This window comes from Theropithecus gelada, chromosome 2, assembly GCF_003255815.1.
Source record: "Theropithecus gelada isolate Dixy chromosome 2, Tgel_1.0, whole genome shotgun sequence".
Taxonomy (NCBI): Eukaryota; Metazoa; Chordata; class Mammalia; order Primates; family Cercopithecidae; genus Theropithecus; species Theropithecus gelada.
The window spans coordinates 136,220,972-136,230,370 of record NC_037669.1 but is presented as its reverse complement, the minus strand read 5'-3'; positions in this window follow the sequence as shown (position 1 = coordinate 136,230,370).

Genomic DNA, 9,399 nt, shown 5'->3' with positions numbered 1-9,399 from the left:
TGCGGTAGGGCGATCTCGGCTCGCTGCAGCCTCCACCTCCTGGGTTCAAGCGATTCTCCTGCCTCAGCTTCCCGAGTAGCTGGGGCTACAGGCGCATGCCACCACGCCAAGCTGATTTTTTGTATTTTTAGTAGAGATGGGGTTTCCCCGTGTTGGCCAGGATGGTCTCAATCTCTTGATCTCGTGATCCACCCGCCTTGGCCTCCCAAAGTGCGGGGATTACAAACGTGATGGCAGGCCAGGCGCGGTGGCTCACGCCTGTAATCCCAGCACTTTGGGAGGCCCAGGCGGGCAGATGACTTGAGGTCAGGGGTTCGAGACCAGCCTGGCCAATATGGTGAAACCCCGTCTCTACTAAAAATACAAAAATCAGCCGGGCGTGGTGGCTCACGCCTGTAGTCCCAGATACTAGGGAGGCTGGGGCTGGATAATCGCTTGAACCCGGGAGGTGGAGGTTGCAGTGAGCCGAGATCCCGCGGCTGCACTCCAGTCTGGGCGTCAAAGAAAAGAACAGTGTCAGTTAAGTCCAGTAAGGATTCAGCCCAAACAACCATGAGTGGGATTTAGATTGTGCTGGATTAAAACCCTGGCTCTAACAGTAGTTGTACCTTGGACAAATTACTTAACCTAAGCCTCCATTTTGATGAAAATAAAATAGAGTTCATAATATCTATTTCAGAGAGTTGTGGGAGTTAAAGCAAGCAGCCAATAAAGCCATGCACAATCAGTAGGTGTTGGAAAAAGGAAATACTTGATGAGTTTGTATGTCTCGTGTTTGATTTTTTTCCCCTTCTTTAATCTGAAATAATTATAGATTCACAGGAAATTGCAAATATAGCAGAGTCCCATGTACCCTTCACCCACCTTCCTCTGATCATAGCCTCAATACAGTACAATATTAAAACCAGGAAACTGACATCTGTAAAATATTAACCAGACCACAGGCTTTATTCCAATTTCACCAGTTTTTACATGCACTAGCTTGTGTGTGTGTGTGTATGTGTGTGTGTCCCCTGTGTCACCCTTTTATAGTGCTATCCCTTATAGTACTTACTACACATCGTTAGTTACACCAGTCCACTGTCCTCCTCCCTGTTCTTTGGCAATCACTAATTTGTTCTCCACAGCTATACTTATGTCATTTCAAGAATATTATAAAAATTGAATCATATAGTATGCAACTTTGGGGATCAAAATTGAATCATATATCATGCAACTTTTTTTTTTATCCACCAAAATGTCCCTGAGATCCATTTAAGATGGTAATATATCAGTATCAATGTTTGTCCATCTTTTTTTTTAAATCACAGAGTAGTAGTACATTGTATTGATATCAAATGGTTTTTTTTCTCTCTCTCTCTTTTGAGATGGAGTTCCGCTCTGTCACCCAGGCTGGAGTGCAATGGTGTGATCTCGGTTCACTGCAACCTCTGCCTTCCGGGTTCAAGCAATTCTCCTGCCTCAGCCTCCCGAGTAGCTGGGACTACAGGTGTGTGCTACGGTGTCCGGCCACATCAGATTTTAAATAAGGAATCTTCTTGCAAATAATTGATTTCTCCCTACATATAAGAGTGATTCCCCCTTTAGTGGTTAAATGATCTTCCTATCAAATGTTAAATCTTTACATCTATGCAGGCAAGATTTACAAACAATAGGAAAAATTACTGGAGCCAAGTATCAGGAAAAGTGTTTTTCATGTTACCCCAATTCAATATGCATGCATTATTAAAGTGGTAGGTGGGCCAGGGGCAGTGGCTCATGCCTGTAATCTCAACACTTTGGGAGGCCAAGGCAGGTGGATCACTTGAGGTTAGGAGTTCGAGACCAGTGTGGCCAAGATGGTGAAACCCTGTCTCTACTAAAAACACAAAAATTAACTGGATGTGGTGGTGCATGCCTGTAATCCCATCTACTTGAGAGGCTGAGGTAGAATCGCTTGAACTTCGGAGGTGGTGGTTGCAATGAGCCAAGATTGCGCCACTGCACTCCAGTCTTGGCAAGACAGTAAGACTGTCTCAAAAAATAATAATAATAATAATAAAATAATAAGGCTGGGTGAGGTGGCTTACGCCTGTTATCTCAGTACTTTGGGAGACTGAGAGGGGCAGATCACCTGAGGCCAGGAGTTCGAGACCAGCCTGACCAACGTGGAGAAACCCCGTCTCTACTAAAACTACAAAATTAGCCGGGCGTGGTGGTACATGCTTTTAATCCCAGCTACTCAGGAGGCTGAGGCAGGAGAATCGCTTGAACCTGGGAGGTGGAGGTTGCGGAGGGCCGAGATCATGCCATAGCACTCCAGCCTGGGCAACAGGAGCGAAACTCTGTCTCAAAAAATAGAAAAGAAATAAAATAAAATAACAAAATGATAGGGGAGAAAACAACCTTAGGAAATAATTAGCATTATTTGTAAGGTATAGAAAATACATTACCTATAAACAGTTTTATACATAATGTATATAATATCTATTTTTTCCAATGGATAACAATAATTAAATGCTAAAAACAAAAACCAGAACTCTTTAATTAAAAGTAAATATACCAAATTTTACACCTTTTAAGAAATGAAACATGTTATTGCTGGTATTTCAGTCCATTCAAGCTTTTAAAGGAAAAATAGCACGGACTTGGTGGCTTTTTTTTTTTTTTTTTTTTGAGACAGAGTTTCCCTCTGTCATCCAGGCTGCAGTGCAGTGGCGCAATCTTGACTCACTGCAACTTCCGCCTCCCGGGTTCAAGCGATTCTCCTGCCTCAGCCTTCCAAGTAGCTGGGATAACAGGCACGAGCAACCACGCCTGGCTAATTTTTGTATTTTTAGTAGAGACAGGGTTTCACCACGTTGGTCAGGCTGGTCTCAAACTCCTGAACTCGTGATCCACCCGCCTTGGCCTCTCAAAGTGCTGGGATTACAGGTGTGAGCCACCGCGCCCGGCCTTGGTGGCTTTTAAATAACAAATTTATTTCTCACACTTCTGGAGGTTAAGTCCAAAATCAAGGTTCTAGGAAATTCAGTGCTGGTGTGGTCTTCCTTCCTGGTTCCTAGATGGCCATCTTTTTTGCCGCCTTCTCATTGTGTCCTCACATGGCAGAAGGGGTGAGGGAGCTCTCCAGGGTCTCTTTTACAAGGGCACTAATCTCCTTCATAAAGGTTCTACCCTATGACTTAATTTCCCAAAGGCCCTACCTCCAGATGCTGTCACATGGGGGATTAGGTTTTAACACATGAATTTTGGGGGACAGAAACATTCAATCTATTACATTCTGCTTCTGGACCCCCACCCCCCAACTCATATCCTTCTTACATACAAAACACTTTCATTCCATCCCAATAGTCCAAAAAGTCTTAATTTGTTTCAGCATCAACTTCAAAGTCTAAATCCAAAGTCTCATCTAAATCACATCCAAATCAGATCTGGGTGAGACTCAAGGTACAATCCATCCTGAGGCAGATTCCTCTCCAGCTGTGAACCCATAAAACCAAACACACTATGTGCTTCCAAAATACAGTAGTTGGACAGGCAGAGGATAGATATTCCTGTTCTGTTAGGGAGAAAGAAGAAGGAAGAAAGGGGCAACAGGTCCCAAGTAAGTCCAACTACATGAGATCTTAAGGCTTGAGAATAATCCTCTTTGACTTGATATGCTTCCTTCTAAGCCTACTGGGATGAAGGTCCCACCTTCTGGACCCACTGGTAAGAGGTCCTGCTCTTACAGCTCTACCAAGCAGGAATCTCACCGCCAGGGCTATGCTAGGCAACCCTGCTGCAAAGGCTCTCATAGCTCTCATAGACTACAGATGCACACCACCATGCTCTGCTAATTTTTTTTATTTTTAGTACAGATGGAGTTTCACCATGTTGGCCAGGCTGGTCTCGAACTTCTGACCTCAGGTGATCCGCAGGCCTCGGCCTCCCAAAGTGCTGGGATTACAGGCGTGAGCCACTGCATCCGGCCTGGGAGATGTTTTTCTTAATGTGACACTATATACACAATGTCCTGTGCCTTGCTTTTTCATTTTCCTTAAACATGTATCAGAAATCTCTTTTGATATTATGACCTACAGAACCATTTCTTTTAACAAGACTTTATACTATTCAATTATAAGGGTGTGTCATCTATTTAATCAGCCTCCTATTATTTCTAGTGTTTCATTGTAAACAGTGCTGAATATATTTGTGGGTAGTTGTCGTTGTTGTTGTTTGCGATGGGCTCTTACTGTTACCCAGGCTGGAGTGCAGTGAGTGCAGTGATGCAATCCCATGGCTCACTGTGGCCTCAACCTCCCTGGGCTTTTGGCTTAACAATTCTGTCTTTAAATCATTTCTCTCTTCTTGCATTTTACTATAAGCAGTCAGGAGGAACTAAGCCACATCTTCAACACTGCTTAGAAATGGCTTCAGCTGGCTGGGTGCGGTGGCTCACACCTGTATTCCCAGCACTTTGGGAGGCCACGGTGGGCAGATCACCTGAGGTCAGGAGTTTGAGACCAACCTGAGCAACATGGTGAAACCCTGTCTTTACTAAAAATACAAAAATTTACCGGGGCATGGTGGTGGGTGCCTGTAATCCCAGCTACTTGGGATGCTGAGGCAGGAGAATTGCTTTAACCCGGGAGGCAGAGGTTGCAGTGAGCCGAGATCACACCATTGACTCCAGCCTGGGCAACAAGAGTGAGACTGTCTCAAAAAAAGAAAGAAAGAAAGGAAGAAAGAAAGAAAGAGAGAGAGAGAGAGAGAAAGAGACAGAGAGAGAGAGAGAAAGAAAGAAGGAAAGAAGGAAGGAAGGAAGGAAGGAAGGAAGGAAGGAAGGAAGGAAGGAAGGAAGGAAAGAAAAAAAAGAAAGAAAGAAGGAAAGAAAGAAAGAGACAATTGTAGAGTTATTTTAAAACCACCAGCCTGGGAATGAGTGAACCATTTCAATTAATCTGAAGATAAAAATCATTCTCTAGTTCAGGGAAGTTTTATTCTATTATCTTAGCAATTATATGTAATAATTTATCTGGAGGTTTGGTTTGCTTTGATTTGATTTGATTGAGGCAGGTTCTCCCTCTGTCACCCAGTCTGGAATGCAGTGGCGTGATCACGGCTCACTGCAACCTCAACTTTCCAGGCTCAAGCAATTCCCTACCTCAGCCTCCCAAGTAGCTGGTACTACAGGCATGCGCCACTATGCCCAGCTAATTATTTTATTTCTCTGTAGAGATGGAGTCTCCATATATTGCCTCTGGTGGTCTTGAACTCCTGGACTGAGGCAATCCTCCCCCGTCGGCCTCCAGATGTGCTGGGATTACAGGTGTAAGCTACCGCATCTGGTCTCTGCAGATTTTTAAGGTTTCTTCTTTTTTCTTTTTTGAGACCAAGTCTTACTCTGTCACCCAGGCTGGAGTGCAGTAGTACAGTGACATGATCTCAGCTCGTTGCAGCCTCCGCCTCCCAGGTTCAAGTGATTCTCCCATCTCAGCCTCCTGAGTAGCTGGGACTACAGATGCGCACCACCACACCCAGCTAATTTTTGTATTTTTAGTAGAGATGGGGGGCCGGGGTTGGGGGGTCTCACCATGTTGGCCAAGCTGGTCTCAAACTCCTGACCTCAGGTGATCCGCCCAACTCGGCCTCCCAAAGTGCTAGGATTACAAGCGTGAGCCACCATGACTGGTTCCCTTCCCTTGAATTTATACATGACTGACCAACAGAATACAGCTGAGATGATGCTGGGTTAATTTCCAGGCCCAAGTCTTAAGAAACTGGAAGTTTTCACTTTCTTTCTCTTGAGATACTCACTCCTGGAACTGAGTCCCATGAACTAAGGGAAAGACTATGTGGAAAGAAACTAAGACCTGCAGCTTGCAGCACTGAGTGAGCTCCCAATCAACAAATTGCCAGCAATGTGTGTGAGCTATCTTGGAAGAGAATCCTCCAGCCCCAAGTTGAGCTGCCCCTGCTAATGCTAAATGAAGAGTAGAGACAAGTATTCATTGCTAAGCCATGCCCAAATTGCTATTGTCTTCTTAGAAGACTTAGTGGTAGTATCTTTCCAACACAAACTAAAACATTTCTCTACAAACCTGGGAACCCACCCCCACCAGGCTCTCAGTGTCCCTCAGCAAATGCGGAACAAATGTCACTATCACTATAAAAACAAAACTGATACTGCATGGGACCTTCAGCCCATACTGTCATGAATAATTGTTTTTGTTTTTGTTTTTGTTTTTTGCATTTTCAACTCCCCTTACTCACTTCAGTTAATATCATTTCCCCTTTTCTTTGGAATACCGGTGTTCCCTGATTGATGTGTCTTGGGGAAGCTGGTAAAACCGCCAAATATAAAACCCTTCTGGTGGTAGCCATGATCCTTTCTTGCTTTTTTTTTTTTCTTACCTTTTTATAGGTATCCTGTGTTTTCCAGTTGAACGCTTGTGAAAATTCACTTTATCCTTCAAGTTCAGAATTTTCACCAGGATGTGTGATGGTATGTATTTTTCTGTTAATCTCGTTCAACATTTATTAGGTCTTTTTGAACAAAGTTTCAAATCTTTCTTGATTTTAGAGAAATTTTCCTTAATAATACCTTTGATTTTTCATTTTTTCCTCTTCATTAACTCCCCCTAAAAGTCCTAGTAAACTTTTATTTTGTTTACTGGATTTACCCCGTAAGCTTTCTCTCATAATTTTCCATTTTCTTTTTGCTCTGTATTCTTAGAAACTTCCAAACTAGGTCCTTCAGAAACAAATTGAAATTGCACAGTTAAAATTTCTGCATTTCAAAATACATAAGAGTTTTATCTCAAAAAACAAACAAACAACTATAAAAAACTTTTTACATGGGGATTGGTAGTCATGGAGGTTTGAATTTAAAATGGCGGATTATCAAAGGCTATTGAAGCTTGGTGATAGGTACACCGAGGGTTCATATGAGACCATTCTGTTTATTTTGTACATATTTAAAATTCTGCATACAGGAAAATAAGAACAGAAACAACAACAAAAACCTCAAAGCAGGTTGGGCACAGTGGCTCACGCCTGTAATCCCAGCATTTTGGGAGGGTGAGGTGGGTGGATCACCTGAGTCACGAGTTCGAGACCAGCCTGGCCAACATGGTGAAACCCCATCTCTACTAAAAATACAAAATTAGCTGGGCATGGTGGTGCATGCCTGTAAACTCAGATACTTAGGGGGCTGAGGCAGGAGAATTATTGAACCCAGGAGGCGGAGGTTGCAGTAAGCCGAGATCACGCCATTGCACTGCAGCCTGGGCAACAAGAGCAATACTCCATCTCAAAAAATAAACAAACAAGTTGGTTAACTACCACTATTAATGCTGCTATTCAGTCTGTTTCAGAAACAAAACAAATCCGAAAGAGAGAATTTTACTAGAAGGATATTTATGGCCTCCCAGAATCAGTGGAAGGCCAGGACACCTGGCTTAGCAAAAACACAAAAATCAAGGTGACACATACATCAGGAATTACAGCAATAAACTTCAAGAACATTTTTCAAAAAACTACTCCACTGCCATGCCTGTGATGTCTTCACTTCAAAGTTTTCTAGGCTCTATTACAAAAATTAATACCACCATCTAGTGGACCCTTCGTATACCTATGTCTGATTGTGGATTTCTTCTCTGGTTTTCCAATCATTTCACTAAGATCTGAACAGTATCTTCTGTATATTCCTCAGAATTTTAAAATTGTTTATTTTTGAGGTGGGAATCAGGTTTATTGAGGTATAATTTATATCCAGTAAAATTGGCCCTTTTTAGTGTACAGTTCTATGAGTTTGTTTTTGTATGTGTTTTTTGTTTGTTTTGTTTTGTTTTGTTTTTGAGACAGTCTTGCTCTGTCGCCCAGGTTGGAATACAGTGGCGTGATCTTGGCTCACTGCAATCTTCACCTCCTGGGTTCAGGCAATTCTCCTGCCTCAGCCTCTTGGGTAGCTGAGATTACAGGCGCCTGCCACCTGACCTGGCAAATTTTGTATTTTTGGTGGATACTGGGTTTCACCATGTTAGCCAGACTGGTCTCCAACTCCTGACCTCAGGTGATTCACCCGCCTTGGCCTCCCAAAGTGCTGGGATTACAGGTGTGACCCACGGCGCCTGACCTTTTGTTTTCTTTTGAGAGTCTTACTCTGTTGCCCAGGCTGGAGTACAGTGATGTGATCTTGGCTCACTGCAACTTCCGTCTCCCAGGTTCAAGCAATTCTCATGCCCCAATCTCCTGAGTAGCTAAGACTACAGGTGCATGCCACCACACCTGGCTAATTTTTGTATTTTTAGTGGATATGGGGTTTCGCCATGTTGGCCAGGCTGGTCTTGAACTCCTGACCTCAAGTGATCTGCCTGCCTTGGCCTCCCAAAGTGCTGACATTACAGACGTGAGCAACCACGCCTGGCCCTATGAGGTTTTTGGGTGTTTTTCTTGTTTGTTTGTTTGTTTGTTTGTTTTTAAAATTTCCATAGATTTAAGCAAGGCATGGTGGCTCATACCTGTAATCCCAGCACTTTGGGAGGCCGAGGCGGGCAGATCACTTGAGGTCAGGAGTTCTAGACCAGCCTGGCCAACATGATGAAACCCCATCTCTACTAAAAATATAAACGTTAGCGGAGCATGGTGGCGCACACCTGTAATTCCAGTTACTCGAGAGGCTTAGGTGGGAGGATTGCTTGAACCCAGGAGGTGGAGGTTACAGTGAGCCAAGATTGCACCACTATACTCACAGCTTGGGATACAGAGCGGGACTCAGTCTCAAAAAAAAAAAAAAAAAGTTTTTTTTCATAGGTTTTTGGGGGAATGAGTGGTGTTTGATTACATGAATAAGGTCTTTAGTGGTGATTTCTGAGATTATGGTGCACCCATCACCCGGTTCTATGAGTTTTAATAAATATTATAGAACTACCACCACAATCAAGATATGGAATAGGTCTGTTAACTCCAAAAAGTATATACCCTTGTGCCCATCTGAAGTCAACCTCTCCACCCATTCCCCAACCTCTGGTAACCACTGATCTCTTTTCTCTTCCTATAGCTTTGCCTTTTCCAAAATATCATGTAAATGGAATCATGCAAAGTGTACCTTTTGAATGTGTCTTCTTTCAGTCAGCATAATGCATTGAGATTCATTGATATCGTTGTCCCACATCCCCACCTCCTTCATTTTTTCTCCCCACTAATATTTCATTGTATGGATGTGCCAGAGTGTGTTTATCTACTGACCAGTTGAAGAACATTTGGATTGTTTCCCATTTTTTATGAGTAATTTCACTATAAACATTTGCATACAGGTTTTTGTGTAAACATATCTTTTCATCTCTCTTGGGCAAATACCTAGCAATAGGATTGTTAGGTCTTATTGATACCAGTGGGTTAGGGGAGGTCCCCAAATGCCAGTGGGGTCTCAAC